The 14,077-nt window shown below is 36.3% G+C and overlaps 1 protein-coding gene across 3 annotated transcripts in view; it reads left to right on the top strand.

Annotated features, from left to right (window-relative positions):
* mdy (diacylglycerol O-acyltransferase) overlaps nt 1-14,077 on the top strand; it is a 180,090-nt gene that overhangs the window by 68,998 nt on the left and 97,015 nt on the right. The window lies entirely within an intron of this gene.

Here is a 14,077-nt window from a genome sequence, read left to right on the forward strand (position 1 = left end):
ATTCGACTTTTAAAACGTAGATAATTTAGAAAAAGTGTTTTAGATCTAGCCAGTCATTAATAGCAAGCGTTTTATATGCTCATTGCCTTTCAAAATATTTGCACATTCATTATAAACCGTGAGTAATTTATTTGTTTTTCCATTACAAGATGACGTCGGAATTGCTATACCGTTCAAGAATAACGCAAAGTTAAGTATCGTCACAGTTTGTGGAACTAACAAGATGAAAGCTCAGGCCACAGCTTGCTCTGATTATCCAAAGAAAAATTTCAATCGGGTACATTTTCTAAGAGTAAAAATGGTCGTACCTACAAATTCGACTTTTAAAACGTAGATAATTTAGAAAAAGTGTTTTAGATCTAGCCAGTCATTAATAGCAAGCGTTTTATATGCTCATTGCCTTTCAAAATATTTGCACATTCTTTAAAGATTAAAGTAAATGCGGTATCATTTCGCTTTTGTGTCTCTGGGAAACTAGAGACGGAGGGAGGGACCTGGATACCGGGGATTTACAAGGGAGAACGGCACGGAAGGAGTTGTAGCTGCATTGAAAGGATAATTTGGGCAAAAACGTGAAGAGTGGAGGTCAGAGGAGGGGGTTGTTTATCAAATATACAGCTTATATACACTTTCATTAAAAACATATTTCTTCAGTTTGACGTCTTTTTGTTTTTGATATCATATTCTGTACTTTTCAGGGAGTTTGCCTTCAGAAATATATTTTTGGATGTTTGAATCTTTCTCAATTAGAACAACTATTTTGACTTGCTATTGTTGAATAACTACTTTTGAATTTCACGTCTTGTCACAGTTGGACCAGGGGTGTTCAAGGAAAACAGGACACAGAAAGGGGGGGGCGCTCCAATTAGCCTTTGTTCTCAAAAATACTTTAGGAAATTCAATCTCCAATCGAATATGCCCCTCCCTAGTTTTTACGGTCACCCCATCTGTATGAAGTGACAGAAAAAGCACGGGGGAAATATCGCTCTTTACTTAATCAACGCTACTCTGTTGACCATGGGAAGAAAACAAATGTTTCCCTCTGAAAGTAAAGTGTTGCGTCAAATCTTAAAACAAATCGTAAATATCCTGTACGGTTGCTGTCGTCCTTATTCCCTTGCTCTCTGCGCTATAGATTTATTAGTGCTTTTTCTGAAAGCAATTTAGAATGAAGTAAATATAATCAGTCGGATTTTGCTCCAATGTTTTAGTTACCAATTATCAAAATTCGTAAAAATGCAATAAATATATCCAGTTATTAATCGTAAATATAATATATATTGCTTCTTAAGAAATGTATCTTTTTTGCGCTAAGCACGAGGTGTGGTCCCCTATTAGTCCAAGCTAAAGAATTTATTTGATTCTCTTTGAACTATAAAAGTCATAGAGGGGCTGAATTCATCAAAGGATAGTATAGCTACCTCGGAACTAACCCCTCTCCCCACAAACACACACTGTAACCCCAATTCTATGGTTGCATTTGAAATCCATCAACTAGCAGTTTTGATGAGTAAGGATTCTTAAGCTTAAACAAAAAAGACCTTCTACAGTAATGTACCACTTGTTGTTAAGGAAATTTAGAGGTTCATCTTGGCCAGAAGGATTCGAATCTACGCTCCCCAAGTGACTCTTGTTTCTAATCAGACTCACTGACCGCTCGGCTGAAACTGCTACGTAACATTAAGAGCGAATCAACGTTTTTGTTCATTATTTTCATGCTGTAGAATATCTGATTTGAGGTTTGAAATTTATCCATAGATTGAATTTTGGATAAAGATTCTTCTTACATTTAAGTATGCTTAAAAAAGATTGAGTAGTTCGTGAGAAAATGCACTTTCAGAGGTAAAATTCTAGGACAGTTGGCTATCACTACTTCAGAAATGCCTTAAGGTAGGTTAAGGAGCTTTCGAGAATAATAATAATAATTTTTATTGCCCTTCATAATGTATAAAAGTACACAACTGATAGAGTAGGTAAAACAAAAAACACAACACAATGAAAATAAATTGAAAACTTAACCATTGACAAGCTTTTTTTTCTTTCTTTTTTTTTATAAACCCTTAAACCCTATAATTTTTTCTCCATTCTCATTTTATTATTATTATTACTTTTTTTTTAACAACACAGTAGTATGCTAGAATGCACTGCAGCCAGTGATTGCGTAATATGCCTTGCCAGGGGCCAGTGACCTATTACAATGAACGGTACTTGCCCTACCAGACAGGTTTTCTATTATGACACCCATTTTTTGTATGTCAAACAGAGAGAGAGAGAGAGAGTGGTGGACACACTAACTTGTTTAGTAGTTGGATTCGGATATAAGGAGTAATTTTCATTGTAATTCAAATTAGTAAAAGAATTGAATTCAGTGAGAGAATAGTTTATTTGAGAGGATATTAGTGGAGAAAAAAAAAATGATTGGTGCATTTACACTATAAGAGATTATTGATGGATCTAACAGCAGCAGCAGCAATGATAAACGAGCGGCCAATAAAGCTGTGGAAATAACCGCTGGCTGTAGACTGTGCCTTGAATGGGAAATTATGTATGCGAGATATGTGATATTATTAAGCAAGTTTAAGCAGGAGGAGCAACTATGTTTTGCTAGAAAAGTGAATATTCTCCATAAAAATAAACTTCAGTCAGATATCCTATCGAAATATATTGATGAGAACGAAATGCATCAGTGAATATTATTATTATTGTAATTATGTTCAATAAAAATGTTTCTAAATCAATTGTATTTTTTTTTTCTTTCTATAGTAGACTAGCGTATATTTTCTAGAGTACAAAAAGAAATTCTGATTAGTCTGAAATTGGTTGTGAGAGAGTTAGGACTCTAAAAAATGGATAGATTCGAGAAAGAGCGAGTCATGAGGAATCTAGTTCTTATGGACAAACGTTTGATTCTAGATGATGATTTTCTAGAGTTGTCTATTCAAAGGAAGATATTTTCTTGGGGATTGCTTGTTGATATAATGAAAACTGATTCTCTATCATTAGACTGTTGTATGAAGCTTCGAAATCGTGGTCCAAATGCATTTACACAATTTATTGATATATTGATCACGACACGGCAAAATGATATTGTGGATATACTTTTAAACATTAGTTTCGAAATTTAGGACTTTTTTCATGAGAAAGATGGTTCTGAAGGATGATTTACTCCTCTATCTCTTTATCTCAGACAATTTTTGTTGTTGCTAGCTCAGTTTCATTGTGGTAGTGAGAGTGTCAACACATGACAGAATGTTCCATACATGTCCGTTATGTATGTACTCACTGGACAGTTGGTCATCATCATGTGAGAATTGTACAATGATTGAGGAGTATGATGAAAAGTGTAGATTATGCAACCCGTGTAAATTGCATAGAGGATATGCTGTACAAATTAAAGGTTGTAATTCCTGTCCTGAAGAGGTGTGTGACTCTCATCCTAGAGGTCACCTATGCTCCAATTGTCATTATGATAAATGTAATCAGTGTGAGAGTACATATCCCGGTATGATTGGAAAGAATCCTGACCGTGATTTTAGTTTATTGCTACGAGATTGGTATCGTAATGGTTTTAGATTGTTCTGGGAGGAGGAACTGGGTCAACGATTCAACTGCTAGAACAACAAAAGAATATGATTTCTAGGTCATCGTTGTGAAGACATTGGGTGTTATGATTATAAGCCCACTGATTTTTATTTGGCTGTGACGGAATGTGATTCGACACTTGAGGACACTGTTTTTGAAATTGCTTCAAATAAGCAAATTGAAACATGTGAATTCTATAGAATGAATGCGAATAGTATCATTGACTATACAAAGAGATATGACAAGAGTGAAGTCACACTCTACTGTAGGAAATGTGACCCTGACATTGCAGTACATCAGGATCAGAACACTGCGAATTCAGATAATCTACCTGCACTAGTTGTTGTCGACAAATACCTAGTAGTGGATGAAATCTAAAGAGTAGAAAAGTCGTTTTATCATGTATATAATTTTTTTATTTATTAATAAACAATTTCACATACATTTTTAGAACATTTTATTCTTAGGGCACTAAAATCAATATTAAATGCACTTGTAAGTATATTCTCCACTAGAAAGTCGTTCAATCGAGGTAGGTCAACGTAGATGTCGAGAAACTGCTTGTAGGTGTAGCCACGACATCTGAACATGAAAAAGAGTAGTGCATGAAAGCCACATGTCTTAGTTGCTAAATCCTGTACTCTTCGTTGATTTTGAATAATGGTTTTCCCCCTGCTTTCGATAAAGCTACTTATGTATGGAACGTAGAATTTATATGATAGGCAAAAAGGGTCAAAAATTAAATATCCTTCGCTGTTTGAAGGATGCATAGCCAATGACCGGTCTTCAAAGTCGATGGACTGCTATTAACAATGATTAGGGTGTTGTTAACCCTTGGAATTTTTTCCAATGTAGTCTGAAGGTATGCAATAGGACTTGTACCTGGACATGTATGGATCCATACTTAATACGTTGATTATTTGGTTTCTGTTCATGGTGCTAGGTCTAGTAGGACACTACCATCAGGCGGAATTTCCCAATAGGTTTCAAATTGACTCAGTGATATTAGCGTGATACTCTCGGTCAGAGCATTGACAAATGCACACTCTAAACGTACAGTCCCTGTTCGTACTATGGTCATATCCGGTGTACCATACAAATCCAAAACAATAACCCCATGATTTTTTGAAAACATGGAATCGGTTATTTCATTTTCAAATAATTGAGAGTCATGATCTAGAGTTTGCATAGTCAACTCGTACAGAGTTCTATAGGATTTTTTGTCAAATGATAGAGTGTACAGTGGAATACCATTCACTTTGCGCACAAGACTACATAGACCCAAAAAATTAAAATCGTGGGAGGATTCAGTCCAGGATCCACCGGCACTACTACTCTTCACAAAGGCCAAAGCCAATTTTGATGGGATTTCTCCATTGATAATTGATGAGTCGCTATAGCTACGAGAGTCAGTGGTAATGTGACGCTGAATGGTGATCGTATGAGGAACAAGAAGTTTAATGTTGTTGCCATTGGCTCTTAGCTTTTCCACTGCCAATGCAACAGAGCTCATAACCTGTTGTTTTCGGACGTGGAGAATTGCCGATTTGATAATGACATTTGCATCGGGTGCTGCAGGAAGTGTTTTTCTCAAAATGAAATTCGATGGGGCCATCTCTAGCTTTATGTCAATCTTGACATTGGGGGATAGCCATTGGGATATATTGAATATCTCATGATTAAATTTTAAAACTAGATGATACTCTTGGGTCACTGCAGTAGTCAACTCACCGTCAGTATCAACACCTGACCGATATTCATAGCCTAATGATTGTCCTCTCAACTCCTTATAAGACTTTGGAGTCATCATTATAAATTGTGTGTTCCTTGCATAGTTTGATAAATTATTGCTAGTGCTCACCAATGATCCATTAATGAATACATTAATCTGTTTGAATAAGTTGTGTAGAATACAGTTTTCATAGGACAGGCCATCGCTGGCATTTGGAGTTGTATTATCTGACTTTTTCTTAACCACAACATTTAAATCAATAAATGTTGACGACAAATCAATGAAATAGTCTTCATTGGAAAATATTTGAAAGTTTATATTTTCTGAGAGGGGTTGTTGGGGTTGAAACTGCTAATAGTAGCCATACTTGACACTGACATCAACATTTTCAGCATTGAATAGATTCAATGAGGAACTAATTGATGGATATGATTCCTTGTGAGGGAGATAAGTCATCTTAAGAGAAGAAATCCTTTGATCTAACAATCTTTTTCTTTTTCTTCTTCTTCTGCTTATTGGACTTCCTTGTTTTATTCCTCAAAGTCCTTGTTGATGTCCTTCGCTTCCTGCCTGGGCGGAGACTGATGAGTGAATGACGCGAACGCATCCTTTTTAATCCCTCCCCATTTTGTCGAGATTTTAGTTGCTCACCAACGGCTTTGCTGAAGATCTAATATTTTCCTTAAGACTCTCCTTGAAATTCTTGCCCGACCCCCAGTCCTGTAGTGTGGAGGCAGCAAAATTCGATGCAGCAGGTACAAAATATTTTTTGGCAAGGGGTAGTGCAGAACGAAATAGCCTAGCAAACCAGATACGAAGCCCATAGCCACACATTATAATACGCCCCTTGTAGTAGTCCAATCCATTGCCTATTTGACGTGGACTCATAGCACCAACATAACAATCGATATCGGGACAGTCAAATGGAATTCTCCTATTGTTCATTTTAGATGATAGTACTGTCTTTGACAATGAGTCGAAAATTACATGTAATCACTGCTAAGCCTTTTGTTATTGCTAGAGGATCACCGAATTAACTTCTTAATATTAACTGACAGAGTTCCAAATACGAAGTGTTTACAGGAACATACTGAAGATGCTTTATATTATAGTGACGAAAAAGTTCATGAGATTTTTTTTGTTCAATAACACGTAGGAGGGAAAAATTTGAATTGCCAACTCTCCATGTTTACAAAAAGGATTCATAAAAAAATATTGAAGAGTCCGAAGCGAAACCAGGTCAATAATCACTAAAAATTACTTGATCCGTCCCGTAAACGGTGCCAGCATTTTTCCCATTGATCATATTCCGTTTAAAGCCAAGAACATCTCTCAGATTATCATTGAGAATAATTATTTCAGTGTCAAGAGGTGAGGTAATGTAAATCCTATCATGTTCCAATGAATAATTAAAATGGAATTTACCATTCCTACGATATGAGATTTTTCTATTGATTGCACGACACAAATCCCTCATATTATCATATTCAATATATTTTAATTTGGCATGTGGATATTCACTAGATTTAAGTGCTTCAACCCATTCATAGTCGACATAGTTCACCACACTCAGTATCCAATTAAGTGGTGTAAATTTTAGATCAGAAAAACGATCCTGTTTCAGGATAACGTATATACTTTCTAAAATAAAGTCAACAAGACTATCCTTACACACACCGTTAAATTAAATGATGGGAGAGAGTTATGTCCAAAAATCACTTGTCATATTCAAGTCGTTGTAGAGAGGATCGGAAACGTTGGGCATTGTGAATATCTTCAACACCGATCCAAGAATCAAAATCAGAGTTGTATCCTAGCCACCGAACAAGTAACTGTTTCTTACCCCTGCGAGTACGTCTCTTTAATATCTTTTCAATTTGATAGATTTTACTAGCATTTTTAACTTTTTGCATTTCATAGTCATAAAAACCGCCGTGAATCTTTTCATGTATGGTATCGAGCAGGCAATAAATTATGGGCTTTGTGTCAGGGAATTTTTAAACTTTAAAAAGCTCTGTGGACAACAAGAAAGTACCTTTATCAAAAACATTAGTTGTTATAGTAATTCTAACGGTATCAACAACATTTAATTTGTTTTTCATCCTCTTGACAGCCAACGATTCATTGGAATGCTGTTTAAGAAAGGTGTCAATTGTATTATGATCTGAAAGATGAACTTTCATTGGCGCAGAGTTGGACAATGATTGAGGAGGTCGTTGATTATAAATCAACATGATTTTATCAAGATCATGAATAAAAGCCGATGTATTTTTCAGTGTACAATATCTTGAAATTAAAAGTCGAATAGTTCTTATCAATCGTTAGGCCAATGCAGCCTTTATAGGACTGTGACTATGATAGAGCATTGTATTATATTTCTCTAGTACTTTTGCAACATGAGGGTTAACAAATTCACTGCCACGATCCGATTGAATTTTTCTATACGAATCCTGTTCGAGAATACTTTCAATGGCCTGAGCAACTTCAACACCTCTCTTTGATCGCAATGGAATGGCATATGCATAACGACTATAAACACATATTGCAAGTAGGATTTACTTTTACAGCATATTGTGTAGTCGCTGAGTCTCGGCTAGTGTCGAGCGGTCTGTCTGTTTTGTATGCAATGGGTCCAATGCCTAAGTTTTCAATATCTCTTGGTGCGAAGACTGATGTTAGTGCAGAGGTTAACGAGTAGATCTGTAGAAAGTCACGTATACTTATAGTTTGAACACCAGTGACTTTGGAAAGAGTGGTGGTGGAACTTGAACTCCCTACCTCACCAATATTTTCATTAACACCATTCATAAATTCAGCCATTTTGAACGTAAACATGTTGTGTAACGTGCACTATCCTTTTGTGCACTCGCTGTTGGTGGTGCTTATGGTGGTGATGTTGACTCGTTACGTCTTTGCTTTTGTCTAGCTCTCAGTGGTGTGCTAGTATTTTCCAAAATTGATTTAAATTCTTCTTCAAGTTCATTTTTTAATGTTCTTGTTGTTGTTAATGATGATGATGATGCGTGTTGATTAGATTTGCGTAGAATTTTTTTAATGCCAATAAGACTTTTGAGGAAGTTTAATGTATTTAAAAAGTTGCATGGATCAGTGTCAAATGATAATAGTCCTTTAAGATTTGTAACCATATCATAGATTACATCAAGTAGATTAGAGCTCTTGCCCTGAATTATAATCCTTTTTTCATTGCTCTGAACTTGAATGTGATCTTGGGCACTTTCCAAGAGATAGGCTAGGAGTCACGTTCGTTTTTCGAGATATTTTTTGGGGCTTAGATTTCCAAATTTAATTAAAATTTAAACCAAATACTGCGTCTTTAAGTGTGTTCCCAGCAGAATCTTAAGGAGATGATTCTTTTTTTGAATCAGCACTAACAGCAGCAGTGGGCTTCGACCAATAGCAACAATGTTTGTCCACTCGCCAACTTGTATATGGAAGTAAAAGCAGTTTTTTATTATCATCAATAGTCTTATTTTCTAGGAATTAACTCGTATTGACTTCAAATTGTTTCACGGTGGAGACAACGAACTCTATTGGATTCCATTTATAGGGTTTTGCAATTCTCACTCTCTCTTTATAGAAAACCTATTACAAGTCCTGCAATTATTGGTAGTAAAAGTGTGAAAAAGCTATCGACCGCCTGAAGAAGTCGTTTCCTTTTGAAATTCTTTCATTTCTTTGTAGAGGCCAATGTACGTACAATGGAACGATGTTGCTTTGCCTGTTGCTTAACTACTTCTGGCACTTGAACATTACCCTCGGTCAAATTTAAACAAAGTTCGGATATTAGATTAATGAAATCGTTGTCAATACCGTGTTTGGGTATTGCTTTCCTAAGCGGAGGTTTTGAAGTGCTTAGAACTGAAAACAAATGTCTATTATAATGTAGTTTCTTCAGTGTCATGATAGTGACTAATAGGTCTTTTTAGTGTTTATAGAGAGATATACTGTAATTTCATTGTCGAAAATATCTATGACTACACGCAGATCCTTGGGTTTATTTTTATTAAAATCAAATAGTTTATAGCCGTAAGGTTTATTTGTTGCCTTATTGTATGCTGAGAGCATAAATTCCGGGGAGCCCTGATTTTTCTTTTTTTTTAGAGTTAGGAACAAGCTAGAATCTTGACCTGTTCTGTGGACGATACAGAGAATACGATGCAATACGTATGCGTGTAAACCCGTGATCTAATGAAAGTGTTTGTGTAGAATCCGAGCAGCGAAAATTAGCCTGTATTTAGAGTAGATTGCGAACATTTACACCATTTGCCGGGGCCATTGTTCAATATATTCAGACAGATAGTCAATAATCAACCAAGAGTTTTGTTCAATAATGCTTAAAACCTCAAGTCCCGGTATGAATTGTATCTGCACCAACCCCGTCGTGACAGCAATTGCTTTTATTTTATCATATGACTCCTGCCAAATACTATAGCAATAGTAGATTTTTTTCGGCTTTTCCACAAACATTTTATCGCAATTTTTAATTATTTTAGTTAAGAGTGTTGTTTTGCCCGACATTGACGATCCACACAGAAACGATCTGAATGGTGTTTTAAATTGATACATGTTCCCTTAAACAGTTCACCTAGACAACTAACTGTAGACTATGGCTGTCTAATGACTAAATAATAACCCTAGTACTACTACTCCGTTCAAGAATAATAATTAGAAGAAGAAGAATAATAATTTTTTCTTTTATTATATACATGAAAAAAGTGACAATACTTTTAAAAAATACTACATTGAAAAAGGCACATTAAACATTAATAAAAAAAAATACACTTTTTTTTAATTTATTTATAATTAAAAAAAAACAACATTTACATAGCCACTAGAAAAAAAAAATGAACACTTAAATAAATACACTTTTTTTTTTTATTTATAAAAAAAAAGTACAACATCTATTGGACTAATGTGCACACTTGTGAAATAATATCATACACTTTTACTTAAAGCATTTTAAATTTTGGGGTCCCCCCTCCCCCCGGGGGGTGGCCGCTGCGGGGGCCGGGAAGCGCCGGGCGCCGGGGGGCCGCGGCGGCGGGGCCGGGCCGGGGCTGGCATTAAATAGTGGAAATTGATCTGCCTTGCAAACACACACACATTGTAAATTGATTGTGATAAAGAAAAAAAAATAATTAAAAAAAAAAAAAAAAAAACCAAAAAAATACCTCCCACCCAATTTAAAATTTTTTTTTTTTAATTTAAGTTAATTTTTATAGACCGAGCTGTTTTCTGTACTCTCTACATTCAACTCGGTCTGAAATTAAATAATGCCCGTGTGGTAGTACCTTCACACCATACTCAAGTACATAGACTTTGTCCGATATGGCAGACATGGCGTTTTTCTCAACTCTAACTGTGTAGTTTCTAAATTTTAAAGAGCGACTCGCCATGATTTTCGCCCTTGGCATTAAACTACGTTCCACACAGTTTCTCTACAGACTAAAGTCGAAATTATTTTTTTACAAAGTGTGTAGGTACCCCCTTGCAAACATGTTTGGTATCCTTGCCGTGCGTTTCCACATAGTATACCTTCGGACCAGGAAACACACCACTGGATAGCAGATCGCTACCCGTTTCCGATTTTAACATTAACAATTGATTTGGGGCCTGGCGTTTCACTAGCTCTGGGTAGAGGGATTCGTCCCAATTAGTGTAGTCCCTTTGTGAGCTAATGTACTCGCCATTTTCCAAATCATTCAATAGATTTTCAGTTTTGAATTGTAACAGAAGGGAATGAATGTCTCCGTAATACACTTGAAATTGTCCCTCAATCGGCTACTGTACCCTGCAGTCAGTATAATAAAACGACAACATGTGTGTCTTGGATATGTCATTTATTGTAATTCCGCCTGCAATATTTTAATTTAATACAATTATTCTTTTATTGCGATGTAGGAGCACCATATTAGAGTCTATGATTGTGAACTATGTGAATTTTGGATCCTCAATGATCTGAGCACAATCTATGGGTTTGGTTACAATGTCACAACGACTTCTGTGTCGTACACTCTCACTAATTTTACCGAAAGCTGAGTTCAAAATGAGTTTCTAGACATCTTTTTCAACTTTCGTTTTCGCTTGTGAACGCTTACTGACAAAGGTGTCAATAAACGTTTTCATGTAAGGCTTTTGATCAAATTGGAGGGCTCTTTGAATCTTTGTGACATTGAAACCATTGGACACCATCCATTTCAATAGCACGTGATGAACAACGATATTCTGTTTCGGGTTGAGGTCGGCAATTAGTTTTTGTTTTGAAGGTACCCAGTGCATACTCCCGTCCTCTACTAAAAAGAAATTGTAGGTGCTTAGAGAGTTCCCACCCACCGGTATATTTATGCACGGAAAAACCAAGTCTTTTATCAAGTCATGGGTTTCCATGGGTCTTTCACCGTCAATTTAAAAAAACCACCCCTATGCCCCATTCTCCTCAACACTGGCAATGTCGGGAAATTCGAAGGACACGAATTGTTAAGACTTTTATAAGTGCCACATGTAAAGCAAAAGTGAAAGATTAACCATTGGCACACAGATTTTATATCCAAAAAAACTGTGTCCAAACTTTCTTCGGTGTGCCGTCAACTTGGTTCAGTTTCATAGATACGATCCTCGGGACAAAAATTCCCCCCCCGCCTTTTTAGATATAAAAAAATTTTCGGATCCAAATCGGGAATAAGAACTATTTCTTCTTTGCTGATTTTAATTATAAATACAATCACCAAATTGTGGGTTGAAAAATAATAACCTAAATCCAAACCAAATTAACCATAGATATTATCAGTATTTTTGCACACAATGTCAATAAGAGTGAGTACGTCACTTGCCAAGTAAAGTTTACAATAATCCCACCCATTTTTACATCCGCCCTTTGCCCAAACCCTTCAAGTTCAAGTTCAAGTTCCATTTATTTCCATAAATAACAATAACAAAAACAATATCCCAAAGGGCTCAATGGCCCGTTATTTGGGAAACGACACAGAATAAATGACTAATATTAAAACTTGGCATAAACAATACTAAATAGTGTTTAACTTATAAATCTATAAGGAAAATAAGTCAACTCACCGACAGTCCACACGAAACAGCGACCCTCCTATCACCCGACAATAAATAAATAAATCAAAAATAAAAAATTCTCTACATCATCGAGGATCCAACGCCAACAAAAAAACTATACAACAACTATAAACTATTTAATATTTAGCTTTAATAAGAAACTTTTCATCTGTCTTTTAAAGGAGCCAAGTGTTTGTGACTGACGAATCTCAGCAGGAACCAAGTTCCAAGCACGTCCCACAGTCACGACCAGACCAAAGTCTGAACGAACCGAGGGAGTAGCCGGAATCATAACATCCTCCCTGTTTCGAACTGCGTAAAAATTTACTTCCCCTACTGGCTTAAGTAGTCCAGAAAAACAAAATGGGAGATCTCCGTGGAAGAATTGATATGCCAACGAAGCTAGAGATATAACATAAATATCTCTAATCTTAAGGAGATTAACAGGAGAGTGTGTAGTCGACTGGAGAACTGTTATCGCTTTCTCATGAAGAATATGAACAGGAGCAAGTACAGAAGAAAATGTAGACATCCACACAGACGAACAGTAACATATATAAGGGAAAATGAGAGAGAAATATAAAAGACGGAGTATAGGAAAAGGAAATAAACGCTTTAGTTTACGGATGATTCCAAGTCCACGGGAAATTTTCACTCTTATTACTTGAACGTGCAACTTAAACGATAAATTTTCATCCAAAAGAACTCCCAGGAATCGCACATATCGATCTGGGGCGACTTATGGAGCCTCTTGGTGTAGGAAGCTCAGTAATTGTGGGGCAGCTCACACCTGTACGGGAAAAAATAAGAAGGTACGATTTTTTTACATTTAAAGCTAGTTGATTTATGTCAAACCAATTGAGTATCTTTTCAGTCATTGCTTGAAGCCTTAGACTAAGGGATGACTCACCCAGAGCTGCAGCACCTAGAGTAGTGTCATCTGCAAATGCTACCAGTTCTTCTTGACTATCAGATGTGGACGCCGACATAGTCTGAGAGTAACATTTGTGACACAATTCACAGCAAACATTGGGAATTGGGGTGTTTAGAAGTCGGTAGAGGTCGTTCACATATATCAGGAATAGGGTTGGCCCAAGAATAGAACCTTGGGGTACTCCGTATTCAATTGGAACTTCCTTGTCTGTATCTTCCATGGCAATAGATCTGTCAGTAAGGTATGAAGAGAGCCAAGACAATGCTTCCCCACGCACACCATGATGAGAAAGTTTACCAATGAGAATCTTGTGTGTAAGGCTGTCAAAAGCTTTCTTTACATCGAGAAAAATGGCTGCAGGAATAAGATTAGAGTCTAAAGATTGTCGTATAAACTGAAGAAGTTTATTACAAGCATGTTCTGTAGAGTACTTTGCGCGAAACCCAAACTGATGCTTATGGAAAAAAGATTTAGCTTCAAGAAACCTTACCAGACGTTTGAGCATTGGCCTTTCAAATATCTTAGAGAACACTGACAAAAGAGAGATCGGCCTATAATTCCCAGGATCCTCACGGTCACCTCCTTTAAAGAGAGCTATCACACGCGACAATTTAAGTCGTTGAGGAAATACTCCTAGTTGAAATGACCTATTAATCAAATGGCAAAGTGGGGTGATAATCGACGGAAGGATATGTTTAATTACTTTAGCAGAAATTTTGTCAAAACCTGTTGAAGAATTCTTTAAG

Source organism: Artemia sp. Qi Xiang Cuo, chromosome 14 (genome assembly GCF_049724085.1).
Source record: "Artemia sp. Qi Xiang Cuo chromosome 14, ASM4972408v1, whole genome shotgun sequence".
Classification (NCBI taxonomy): domain Eukaryota; kingdom Metazoa; phylum Arthropoda; class Branchiopoda; order Anostraca; family Artemiidae; genus Artemia; species Artemia sp. Qi Xiang Cuo.